This window comes from Mus caroli, chromosome 5 (genome assembly GCF_900094665.2).
Source record: "Mus caroli chromosome 5, CAROLI_EIJ_v1.1, whole genome shotgun sequence".
In the NCBI taxonomy this organism is placed as follows: Eukaryota; Metazoa; Chordata; class Mammalia; order Rodentia; family Muridae; genus Mus; species Mus caroli.
The window spans coordinates 33718734-33731900 of record NC_034574.1 but is presented as its reverse complement, the minus strand read 5'-3'; the positions used below and the strand labels follow the sequence as shown (position 1 = coordinate 33731900).

At 42.8% G+C, this 13167-nt stretch overlaps 1 long non-coding RNA gene across 1 annotated transcript; it reads right to left on the bottom strand.

Moving 5' to 3' along the window:
* Positions 1 to 1738: 1738 nt before the first annotated feature.
* LOC110293849 lies at positions 1739 to 12400 on the bottom strand. Its single transcript, XR_002377871.1, has 3 exons — positions 12233 to 12400; positions 11940 to 12024; positions 1739 to 1812 (listed from the first exon to the last, which is right to left on the bottom strand). It is a non-coding gene; the product is annotated as an uncharacterized LOC110293849 (long non-coding RNA).
* Between the last annotated feature and the right edge of the window lie 767 nt (positions 12401 to 13167).

The following is a 13167-nucleotide window of genomic DNA, read 5'->3' as shown; positions in this document are numbered from 1 at the left end:
GAGTTCACTCTCGCACTTGCGCACAAGGCTTGTTTACTAGTTTGTCACAGCGGAGGCCAGCGCCATCTTATAATGGTGATTGCTCGCGGCACGCGCACGGCTCTCCACAGCGATTGCTCGCTGCACGCTGCATGCTGCACGGCTTTCCACAGAGGAGTGAGAGAGAATAAGAGAGAGTGTGGTGGGGTCTGAGCACCCCTTTTTATGGTCTTCACTGTTGCTAGGTAACTGGGGAGGAGTTTAGCCTGAAGGTCAGAAGCTTGGGTTGTTTATGTGACTACTGACCATGCTTCTCTTGTGGGGGCTGTGGGAGGTGGTACCTTAGGCAGGAGCAGGAGTTCCAGGAGCATGAGGGAATACCTACCATGTCATGTAGGTGAATTATGACCATCAGGGTTCAGACCTCAGCTAGACTGGAGACCAGCCTGCAATTCCCCACATTTATTTATAATGTATTTAAATCATATAACATACAATGAGTTTTTTGTAATTAGCTTCATTTTATTGCCACAACTCACAAAATTGAAGCAAGAAACCCTATTTCCAATAAAGAAAAACAATTTGAGAAGGAATATGTGGTTTGCTCGATGTTCTCAAGACAGTAAAGAGTTAGGGTGGGTTGTGAAGCCATTTCTGTGCAACTAGTCCATTCTATACCTACAAGATTTAGCTAGTTTTGAAAGAAAAATAAGAAAGAACTAGAGAAAGAGAAAAAGTAAAAAACAAAGTTTTCTCTTTGTATTCAGTGTCCCCCTCTGACCACTTAAGGTGTGTTCTCAGGAATGAGGAGCCATTCTTGTGGGGCTCTTGAACTTTGGAGGGTGTGATTTCAGGAAAGGTGATGGAAGCGAGTTTCCAACTCTCACTCTTTCCCCCACTCCCTACCATAATTGTGTTTTCACTGCATTTTACCTGTAAGTACCATCAATGACTTCTTTTGCTCACCAACAGAAATGATGGAATAGCATTTCCGAGATACCTGACAGCTCCTGAGGGCCCTCCAAAGTAGGTCAGCCATGCAGAGTCTTAAAACATCATCACAGTTGCCAAGGAGCTCCTGCCTGCTTGAGCTTCAACGATCTTGGATTCCTCAGCAGCTCTTCATGGGTAACCTCAGGGTGGGAGCAGATTCGGGCCAATGTCTAGAAGGTTCCGCATGGATGCTCTGAAGTCACTCCTGGCAGTTCCGGATGGTCAGTGAATTTCTCCTGAAGTGGTCTCCCTCAAGCATTATTGTTGCTCACATGTGTCTGGAAACACTCATTCAGTGAGGGCAGCAAATGCCCCATAGGCTGAGGGAAGGAAAGTAAGTTTCCTATCCCAAACTAGAGATTTTGCTATTGTTAGCAGCAAATAAAATGTCGGGTATTGTTCACAAACCCTGCCCTTCTTCCTCAGTCTACCCTACACTGGGGCATTTGTTCTTAGATTATAAAGTACATATGAATCACTAGAAGGATTTATCTTATATACAAGGACTCTAAAGTTGAAATGTTGATTCTCATCACTGTTCTGGGGTGTGCTGCAATGTGTATTTTTAACAAGTGACCTAGTTAGTCTGAATAACAATACAACTTACAGGGAGACTAGTCAAACCTGAATTTACCAGAAAATAGAGTCTAAAACACTATGGCTGGATACTTGATTTACAAGGTCCTAGGAAGGCTAGACTGAGGGAGGGAAATGGGTCACTATAAAAAGATGACACTAAGCTGTCTGTTTTGTATCTTACCTGAGTAATTGTTCCACTTCACAATCTTGTGGTGTCATCTTCCTAGGTCTTGATAAGACACTATGTCCTAAAGAGTCCTCCTAGAGAATGAAAGGATGACAGCTCAAATCTCTCAATGCCAAAATTATAGAATTCAATGCTCCCCAAATTAACTTTCATTTTGCTTATACATGGGCTGTGGGTCCTGCTCTGTGTCTTGCCACAGTACTAGCTTGCCAGTCTGTGGTTGTTGCTCAATGGTCCAGCTGTAGACATTATACTATGAAGTAGGAGTGAAATGGGTGCAGCACAAAGCCCAGGTAGATATTGACTGTAGTCAGAACTATGCCTGTCTATACAGGAGACCAAGGCCCAAGCAATGCAAAGAAAAAGGGTTTGTGTATCCTAAATAATGCAGACTCTCTTATTCCATCCACTGTCTTCTTTTACCTTTCTGACCTGTGATGGTTGATCTTCATTGTAAACTTGACTGAATTTAGAATCATGTAGGATGACACACAGTTCTCTGGAATGTCTACAGAACTGTCTATGAAGATGTTTAACTAAGGAAATAACACCTACCCTGAATGTGGGCAGCAGCATCCCATACACTGGAGAAGGAGGTTAAATAAAAACGAGAAAGTCTGCTGAACGCTGGCATCCTCTACTTTCTGCTTCCTGGTCTACCCAAATGTAAACAATTTCCCACTGCCACAGCTTCAATTATCTCATGCCTTCATCCTGTGCCCTCTGTGATGGACTGTATCCCCTCAACTGAGAGCCAAGATAAATCATCTGTTCCTTACATTGCTTCTTACTGGGTATTTGGCCACATTGTCAAGAGAAACAACTCGTCTACCAACTTGACTTATTTACACAAAAGGGACTGGAGAATTCCATGACTGGAAAGCTGAGCTGACTAGGCTTAGGTGAAAGAAACTCCTGAGGACGTGGTGAAGAAGAGAAGGCTTTATCCTGCCTCTCAATTCTTTCTTTAGTCACGAGAAGACCCAAAGACCCTTTGAAGCTAAGACTGGCTTCTAGAGAAACAGGCATAGGGAGGCCACTGAGTTTAGCATGGAAACTTATGTAGAGTAGATGAGGGTCTGGCTCAGTTAGGACTGAGTTCAAGAGCACCCCAGGTCCTATCTGAGTTTATGATTCAAGGACCTGTATATCTAAGCTCTTAAAAACAAAAACAAAAATCAAAAAAGAAAACAAAAACAAATAAACAGAACAGAACAGATATATCTACCAAGAAAATGCAGTATCTAGCTCTTCGAGGCTAAGGGTGATTGCGATAGTCAGAGGGAAAAAGGAGGCATATACCCTAGATGCTGAAGACCCTTTGCAGAATGCATCTATATCTGAGTTCTTTAAGGGTGTTATTGGGATTTGTTGTTGTTATTTTTGTTTTGTATGTAAGAGCCTCATAATAAACGTCATTTGTGTACCAACAAAAAAAAGAAATATAAAAAGAAAGATAAAGAAAGAGAGATAAAGACAGAAAGACAGATGGAAGGGAAGGAAGGGAGGAAGGAAGGAAGGAAGGAAGGAAGGAAGGAAGGAAGGAAGGAAGGAAGGAAGGAAGGAAGGAAGGAAGGAAGGAAGGAAGGAAGGAAGGAAGGAAGGAAGGATCTAATTTCCAAATGGTGTTTCAGAGTAGCAAATCAGTCTGGGCTCATTTGTTACGCCTTCTGTGACAGGTACAATAGACCAGGTGGCTTTCACCAAAAGAAATACATTCCAGAGGCAGGAGTCTAAAATGAAAGTGTTGTCAAGGTTACAGAATTCCCAAACTATCCAGGAGGAGATATTCCCTGGTCTCATCCATCATTCATTAGATAAGGAGATACTTGTCCCATATACCAGTCTGCCTCCATGTTCACAGCCTTATTCGACTTGGATAGCTCTGTGCTTCCCCTCATTTTAGAAGTCAAATTGTCCAAGAACCATTTCATTGCCTCATCTTCTCTTTATGATATCAACAAAGACTCTTGGTTTTGAAAGATCACTATTTAACACTATCAGCCTTGGGACTTCAGCACATCTTTTTGGAAGACACAATTTAATGCATAATAGGCTCCAAAGCCAAAGTGCCACTGGCAAATCCAGTCTTTAATTATACGCAATTTTTGTTGCTCTGTCTTTTCTCTCATCAACACCATCAGAATCATTATCAAGCTGTTTTTACACATTCTCATCCTTTTTGCTCCCATTGTTAGAATGTGCTAGACTCAAGCACAGCCAAATAAAACAGCAGTCTTGCAAGTCCAATAGCTCCCTCCCTCCCCCTACCCCTGTGCAATCCATGCCCCAGAATTGCTGATAATTTCCCAGGTGAAACTGTTACCCATTTCCAATAGTCCTGTAATGGGATATGTCCCAACCCCCAATGATGATTAGAGGAAGTATCCTATCCCTATTGAGCAATCTCTCAAGACAAGAATGGTGCCTTCATCTGAGACCTAGCATCAAGCATATGATAGCTTAATATTCAAACTGTTTAGCATAAATTGGAAAAATCTATTTAACTCTTTCTTTTTCTCCTTTCCATCTGCTAATTTACATGGCTGGCTGGGAAAGTGATCAGGACAGATTGTGAGCAGCACAGAGAGAGCCCCAGCCTAGGCAAGCTTGTGTCAATCTGCATTATTTTTTTTTTCTCTGAGCACAAGATATGTGCCTAGGGATGATCTACAGGGCATATTTGTATAGAAACAATACCCTAGTGTTTGTGGAGCATTTCACTCAAGAACATTTCCAATTCTCTCTTTAAAGTACCTAGAATTCTTACTACAATAAACAAACAAGCAAACAAACCAACCTTCCTTCAGGACCCTTTGTACACTCTCTGATTAATTATTTGTAGGATTTTTAATTAATTTTTATTTTTGTAACTACCATTCTAAGTATTGGGTTTCATTTTTAAACATTTTGTTTTATGAATCATGAATCATCTTGCTCTCATGTTTTTGCCCCATCCCCCTCCACTTCTTACTCTACTACCCCTAGTAGGCTTCTTTCCAGCTTCATGTAACGTGAGCTCAATTTCCCTTCCTGCATCCTCAAAAAGAAAAAAAAAAAAAACATTCCCCTGTCATGAGCCCCTTTCTAGGTTCATGGCCTATATTCACACTAAAACACACAAACACAAACGCACACATACACACACACACACACTTCCCCCCTAGGGCTGGGGAGATGGGGAGACAGCTTGGTCATAAAAATACCTCTATCATAAGGACCTAAGTTCAGAACCTAAGGATATCCTTGCATGCCCATATGCATCTTGTAACCCAAACATTGGTTGGGGGAGGAGAGAGAGAGAGAGAGAGAGAGAGAGAGAGAGAGAGAGAGAGAGAGAGAGAGAGAGATGCATGGCTTCCTGGAACTCATTACATCATTTCAGGCAGTCTGGTAGAATAGAAAAGCTCCAGGTACACTAAGAGACTGTCTCGAAAAGTGAGGTGAAGAACAATCCGGAAAGACAGCCAACATTAACCTCTGGCTTCCACATACATATATGTTGTATACTTGTGTATACAACATACATACATGCATACATACATACATACACAGAGAGAGGGGGCGAACTGGAATACACATATGAAAGAAAACATTGAATATTTGCCTTTCTGGGTTGGATTGCCTTGCTTAATATAACACTTTGCAGATTCATCCATTCTGCTACAAATTTTAGAATTTAATTTCTTTTTGTAGCTGAATAAAATTAGATTGTGTATACATATCACATTTTCATCATTCACTCATTTGTTGATGGACATTGTTTTAGGATTTTATCACTGTAAAGAGACACCATGACCAAGGCAGCTCTTATAAAGGCAAGCATTTAATTAAGGCTGGCTTACAGTTTCAGAGGTTCAGTCCACTATCAGCATAGCAGGAAGCATGACAGCCTGCAGACAGACATAATGCTAGAGGAGCCAACAGTTCTATATCTCGTTCTCAGGGCATCCAGGAGGAGGCTATTCCACACTGGGCAGAGCTTGAGCATAGGAAAGCTCAAAATCCACCCCCACAGTGATGCACTTCCTCCAAAAAGGCCACATATCCTAATAGTGCCATTCCCTGTGGCACTACTCAAACACATGGGTTTTAAACCTATTCGAACCACTACATTCCATGCCTGGGCTTCCACAAACTTATAACCATAACATAATACAAAATGCATTTAGTCCAATTTCAAAAGCCCCCACAGTCTATGACAGCCTTGACTATGTTTAAAAGTCCAACGTTCAAAATCTCTTCTGAGATTCATGCAATCTCTTAACTGTAGCCCCTATAAAATAAAAATAAAAAACAGGTCACCTACTTCCAATTTCACAAGATATACATTACCACTCTAAAATGTCACAGGGAAGAAATACCAAACCAACGCAAGAACAAAAACCAGCGGGACAAACTCAAAACTCTGCATCTCCACATCTAATGTCCAACTCCTTTCAGCTCCAAGGGAACTTCAACTTCATAGCTTCTTGTTCTAATGTCTGGGATCCACATATTATCTTTTGGGCTCCTCCAAAGTGCTTGAGTCACTTCTCCAGCTCTGCCCTCTGTAGCACTCTAGGTTCTGGCTGACTGCACTCCATGTTGTTGCTGTTCTTGATAATCATCGCATGATACTCATGTCTCAAATATGCTGATGTCTTCTACTGAAACTAGGCTTCACCAATAGCCTCTCATAGACTCTGTTCATGGTGCCAAGCTTAAACTTCTTTGCATGACACCTTCAGTCCTGGGCTGCAACACCACCAATGGCCTCTCCTGATCTCACACAATGTCAAACCTCAGCTACTCTCCATGACTCCTTCACATCTTCAAAACCAGTACTATCTGAATGATTCTTACATATTACCAAGTCTGGCTGCCAGCAGGATGTCTATCTCTGGACCACAGCTTCTTTGTACTCTCAGAAAACACTTCCCAGGAGATTTTGCCTCAATGATACTGACCTCATCTTAATCACCATTAATTTCTTTTTTTTTTTTTTTTTTTGGTTTTTCGAGGCAGGGTTTCTCTGTTTCCTTGGCTGTCCTGGAACTCACTCTGTAGACCAGGCTGGCCTCGAACTCAGAAATCCGCCTGCCTCTGCCTCCCGAGTGCTGGGATTAAAGGCGTGTGCTACCACGCCCGGCTACACCATTAATTTCTTAGCTCCAGCTAACTAGCAATGATTGCCATAGTAACCCCTTCTATTCTTGACTCTAAAGCCAGACCCACAAGACCAAAGCTGCTGAGTTCTGCTATTTGCTGTACCTGGAACATGGACCTTTTGTTCTAGAATATCTTCACCAACTTTCTGTTTCCAGTGATTTCCTTTACTGCCTAAGCTTGGCTGTCCTGGAACTTGGTCTGTAGACTGACCTTGAACTCAGAGATCTGCATGCCTGAGTGCTGGGATTAAAGACATACCACAATGCCTGGACCTAAGCTTTTCCTTAATTCCTTTTCACAAGATCTTTATCAGTTCTACATTGCAGCTCACTCCAGATATAGTCAAGTTGATGACTGTGAATAATCGTCAAAAATCATCCCTTGTCAATTTGACACACAATCATATCTCCTTATGTCCAAATGAAAACATTAACCAGGTCGTAATAATACCTAACATGGTATAACTTCTTACAACTGTCACTGCATAAACAATAAGCTTAGCTGGGTAGCATCTTGCCCCAAGGCCACCACCCCCTTAATCCTATTTAATATCCTTAATGAGATTATTTAATCCATTCCACTTCCTGGTGCCCCTTCAATCCTTGAAGAATACATTTTGTATTTTTCCTTTCTAAGCTTGCTAGGCTTGATCAAAATGCTCTTCATAAGACTAAACCACAGTACAGTCTATGCTAGGCTTTGTTTGAGATTTCCTTTGTCAATATAATTAATCTAAAACTCTTCACTTTAGAGCCTCGACCAGACTCTTCAGACAAAGGCATAAAGCAGTCACATTCTTCACCAAAATATCACAAGAATGATCTCTAGGCAACATACTAAAATTCTTCTCTGAAACCTTTGAGCCAAGCCCCCAGCAGTTCAAATAATCTTCACAAAACTGTAATTCCATGTTCTTGCTATGCTTAAATCATTCCATTGCTTTCCTAATTCAAAACTCCAAAATCAACATTCCTCCAAACAAAAACACAGTCATGCATATATATCATAGCAATGCCCAAATCTGATACCACTTTATCTTAGTTAGGTTTTATTGCTGTGACAAAGTATCATGACCAAAAATCAAGTTGAGGGAAAAAGGATCTATTGGGTTCACACTTTGAGATTACAATCCATCACTGGAAGAAATCAGAACAGGAATTCAAGCAGGGCTGGAGGCCGGAGCTGATACAAAGACCATAGAGAACCTTTTTCCCCAGTAGTATGATTAGAACTTTTCAGCATTCTGAAAGCTAACCTATAGGGATGAAGCTTATACATTTCTCCATGTTCTAACTCATGCGTGTATGTGGTCCTTAGCAATAGGGACCTACCCTCAAGTCCAAGAAGGTAACCAAGAGCAAGAGCAATAGTGCATGGGGGGAGGGGTGTTATGGGACCTTACTGACCAACGCCAACTCTGAAAGTGCTTCCCACACCCAGCACTGGGCCTTTCTTAAGATGTTTTCATTTCATTGTTAGTGCCTGCACATATGCATGAGAACCACGCTAGTCCGGGTGTCCACAGAGGCCAAAAGCATTAGATCCTGTGAACCTGAACTTACAGACAGTTGTAAAGCAATATGTGGGTGCTAGGAACTGAACCCACATCCTCTGCAAAAAGGCAGCAGGTATTTTTCCCTGCTGAGCCAGCTCTTCAGCCCCAGCCACTTGGCTTTTTAGTTTTAATGTCCACACTAATTTTACAATGGCTGCACTGGCATGTACAGAAGATCATTAGCTAAGGAGCCATGCTCCTACTGCTCACTAAGAGACCCTAGAATTAGAGAGTGTTTACCTTACTAGGATCCATATAAAACCTGGAGACTTGGGATCAGGTGTCAGCCCGTCTGCTGACTAGAATTCAGTGCTGATGCTTCACTGCACAGTGCTTTCTTTCTTCTGTTCAAAGACCAAAAAAAGCCAGGTCTGGGACAAGTGTTCTGAAGATTGGATATGAGAGCCCATCCTTGCTCAGTGTTCCACCAGCTCCAGGGTTCCAATGAGATTCTTTAATGAGTGTCTTTAAATCTCAAATGTCTTTTTATTTTCTAAAGACTTACTGATTTTATTTATAAGTACCCTGTAGCTGTCGTCAGACACAACAGAAGAGGGCATCAGATTCCATTACAGATGGTTGTGAGCCACCATGTGGTTGCCGGGAATTGAACTCAGGACCTTTGGAAGAGCAGTCAGTGCTCTTAACCACTGAGCCATGTTATACTGAGGGTGGAGATGTGCTGTAGCCTCAAATGCAAATGAAGCAATGCATGGTGCAGGCAAGAGCTTTGAAAATGTTACTGTGCTATTCATACCAGCTATAATGTTCCTAACTTCCTTAAAAACAGGGAAGTACCCGAGATTTCCTTCTCCTTTATACAGAATATGAATGAAGAGAGAGACAGACAGAATGAAGGAGAGAGGTGGGCAGTCCTGTCTCTCCATAACACCATAGAGCCAGGTCCACCATAGGTATTCACCTCAGCCTCCTTCCTCTCCTTCTCTATTCTGAGTCTGTCTCCAGGCTACCTGCAGCCTGTTCACCATGAGTGCTCACCCTGAGAGTCTATCATGGGATTCCTCAGCCATATTCCGTGCTATTTTTCTTTTTCTTAATCCAACTCTTCCTTCAAGACCTGAATTCAGCCAATGTGAGGACAGATGGTGTGGGGCCCTTTGCCCTGCCAATTTAGTAATCTTGGCAAGAACTGGGTCCTTGTGTGCAGGGAGGGGGCAGGGGAGTGATTTTTGCTTGCATAGTTTAAAAATACTACAGTGTTTTTAACCTCAGGGAAAAATGTTTGGCAAACAACCCATAGCAGATTTTCTTTTTCTTGTGGATGATGTCACATCCCTAGCCAGATTTGTCTAAACAAGGCTCTGCTCAAGAAAAAATGGCTAGCTCTGGGTGTCGTTACCATGTAGCATTAAGAGGCATGCCAAGAGGAGGTTTGGGTTAAAATGCTTGGGTCTGACCTCTGCCTTAGCTTTCTCAAGGGCACTGTGAGGTCATTTATCTCGACAGAGCTCTGTAGTCTCATGAATGAAAAACAAAACAAGTTTAAACTATAATCAGTTCAGTTCAGCAACTGCTGAGTGGTTTACTGTAATAGCATCTGGGGTGGTAAGTAAGACAGCCACTAGCCAGGATTTTGTAATCAGTCATGCTTAAACTCAAAAATTGGGGACCTCTCCTGGTGTTCCCTCTGCTTAGCAATCTCTTCCATCTGGAGTAATCTCCGGTTGGCTCCTTTTCTGCACCCAGATCTCACTCAGTTCACATGCTCCCTCTGCATAGATTCAAGCTTAAGTTATCTTGGGTAAATCTGCCAGTGCCCATGTCCTGACCAACCTCTCATTTTAACCTCTTTCACTCTGCCATGGCACTGTGCTGTGTCTATTTTGTGTTTGTGTGCCACTGGCATTTACCAAGGTCAAGCCACATGTCTTTCCCATGCCGCATAGCGGACAGAAGTGCCTTTAGCCTCCAGTCCTCACAATGGGGGCCTTGGAGGTAAATGAATCACTCACTCATCTTAGGAGAACTTGCAACATTTGAATCTGCTTCTTCAAATGTGTAGCAGAAATAACAGTGGTGTCCATGTAGACATACTGGTTTTTGTTTTTTGTTTTTTGGGGGGTTGTTTCTGTTTTTTGGTTTTTGTTGTTGTTGTTTTGGTTTTTTGAGACAGGGTTTCTCTATATAGCCCTGGCTGTCCTGGAACTCACTCTGAAGACCAGGCTGGCCTCAAACTCAGAAATCCGCCTGCCTCTGACTCCCAAGTGCTAGGATTAAAGGCATGCGCCACCACTGCCCAGCTAGACTTACTGTTTTATTATAGCATGAACCTATGTGAAGTGCCAAGAGCAATTATTGACTCAACTGAAGTGTTGACACTTAACCCATGAGACCTTTCTGGAGAAGCTTGCTATAACTTCAATAGTGGACTTGTGAAGATGGTGTGAGGCAAAGATTTTAGGGACATTCTCTGTCTGCCCTTACTTATCACCTCTTCCCCTGGCAGCTGCAAAGGACTTAAACATGGGTGTAATACAGCCATTCTAGAAAATACATGTCAGAAATTGTGTTGTGCTCTGAACTGCCCCTCGCAGGGACTGTAAGCTTCTGCGAGGAGTACTCATATCCATGTACCATTTCTTCTTTTCTGTGGGATGGCTAGCCAGGGCAGCTGAGCCAACAACTGGAAACACCTTAAGATTCTTAAGATACACAGTGTTCTCCAGGAGATCAGGCTCATTCAAATTTGAGCTTTTCTCCTGGTAACTACTTAACCTTTGTAAAAAAGTATCCAGTGGTGTCTCAGAACCAGCTCAAGTTGAGCATGTCTGAAATCCAGCAGAGGAGGACACTTAAGCTTAAATTCAAACACAAATGCTCCATTTGGAAGACAGGACTGTGATGTGAAAGAGAGCACAGTTAATTGCGGTGGGCTGAGGGTTCACAATGTGCATCCTGGGACCACAGGATAGGAGATAACAGGAGAACACAATTAGGGAAAGCTGAGTCCCTCTCTGACTTGTGCCCAGTGTCCAGCTGCCTGAGGCACCAGTAATGAGCAGATGCTAAACTGTAATAAATCAGGAAAGCTAGTGCTAATTAACCCAGGTTCTACGCAGGATTTCTCTTGCAATTTTTTTAAGTGTGATTTTGACCCACTGAGGAGACAGTCCTTAGAAAAAGACAAGCTCTTCCAATAAACACCACACCTCTTCCCCGACGATGTAGAAAATTGACTCGAGTTTGCGGGGTATGAGTGCATGTAAGCTTCACGGTGCATGTGCAGCCCTTGACAGCAGCCCAAGACCAGCTGTCTGACGGGAGCCAGGACTTGGCAGGCAGCACCAGCTGCAAGCAGGAAACTGAATACCAAGAGGTGTCAGAGTGTTTACTCCCCGTTTCTTTTAACACTTAAACTTCTTCTTATTCCCAAAAGAAGAAGATGAGGATAAAGACGAAGATGAAGAAGAAGCAGAAAAGGAAACTGCAAAAGTTGAAAGTAGAACCAAGTTTGCATCTGCCCAGAGTACTTACTCACTGGAAATCCATTTCTAAAAATGCAGGGGTCAAGAAGACATGCTACATCACAGCTCTAGACTTGGTCCTTCTTCTTGGAGGTCTATAAAAATTTTAAAGGTTAAAAATAATTTTAAGTATACATTAAGATGTAAATTTTAATGGACACTGAACTCATAATAAAAGTTGGAGTGGGTGGAAAGTTGCCCTCTTTGACTGGGCTCTAGGTAGTTGACACACGAGTCTAACTCCCTCCATCATGCAACAGCACAGAGCCATCCTCTCCCATCTCACAGGTAGCTCTACTGTACCATGCAGAGCTCTGCTGTACCACGAATCTCCTCTCCACATGTGTAGCCTATTATTTGTCCATCGGTGAGATGATTGGTAGTCGGAATCTTCTCATGACTTCAAAAGCCCCAGGGAGAAGGACAGGACCAGATGTTCAGTGTAACAGAGCCTGGAATCCTCAAAGCCACCTCCTCAGCCACCACAGCCATGCCTCCAACTGCATGTCCTCATTCCCAGGCTTCCTGTGGAAAACAAAAGGATTCTGCTCCTTTCAAAACCAGGCATCCCCTCAGTAATACAGCTGGATACTCAGAACCTGAGTGTTCAAACCCAGGCTCTAGTGAATTTTCCTGAACTACCCTCTGGTGACTCAAGGCTCGGGGACCTAATTGACCATGCAGGTGGGGAGGGAGGATGGAGGTCAAGAGGCAAGAACTCTTGCAGCAATTAGCATAAAATAGATGACAACAAATTGAAGGAACGCAGGTGGACTATCAAAAGATGTTCAGCCTGAGTGACAGTAGCCAAGAGGAAATGTGGGCTGTGGTCCTCAGCAGAGTGAGTATTGCCCTGTTCTGGCTGTTTCCAGGCTAGCATCTTCCTGTCCCTTCTGCATTCCTGTAACTTGTTGCTTTGTAGGTCCCTATCTTCCTTCCTTCTCCCCTCTCTGCCTCCCTTCCTCCTTCCCTCCTTCTCTTCATTTCTTTCCATCCTTCATTTCCCTTACTTCTCTTCATTTGGTCTAGAAAATCCTCACCCATCATGGAGACCTTGGCTTTCAACATCACCTCCTGAAAGGAAGTATTTTCTGAATCCAGAGTGTGGGATAACTAGTCTGGTATACACATGTGAGAACCTCTCTTATCCTACCTCGAAAGATCTACCACATTTAGCATTTCTCATTTAATACCTCTTTGGCCTATTAGTCCCATGAAGCAGCAATACATTCTACTCT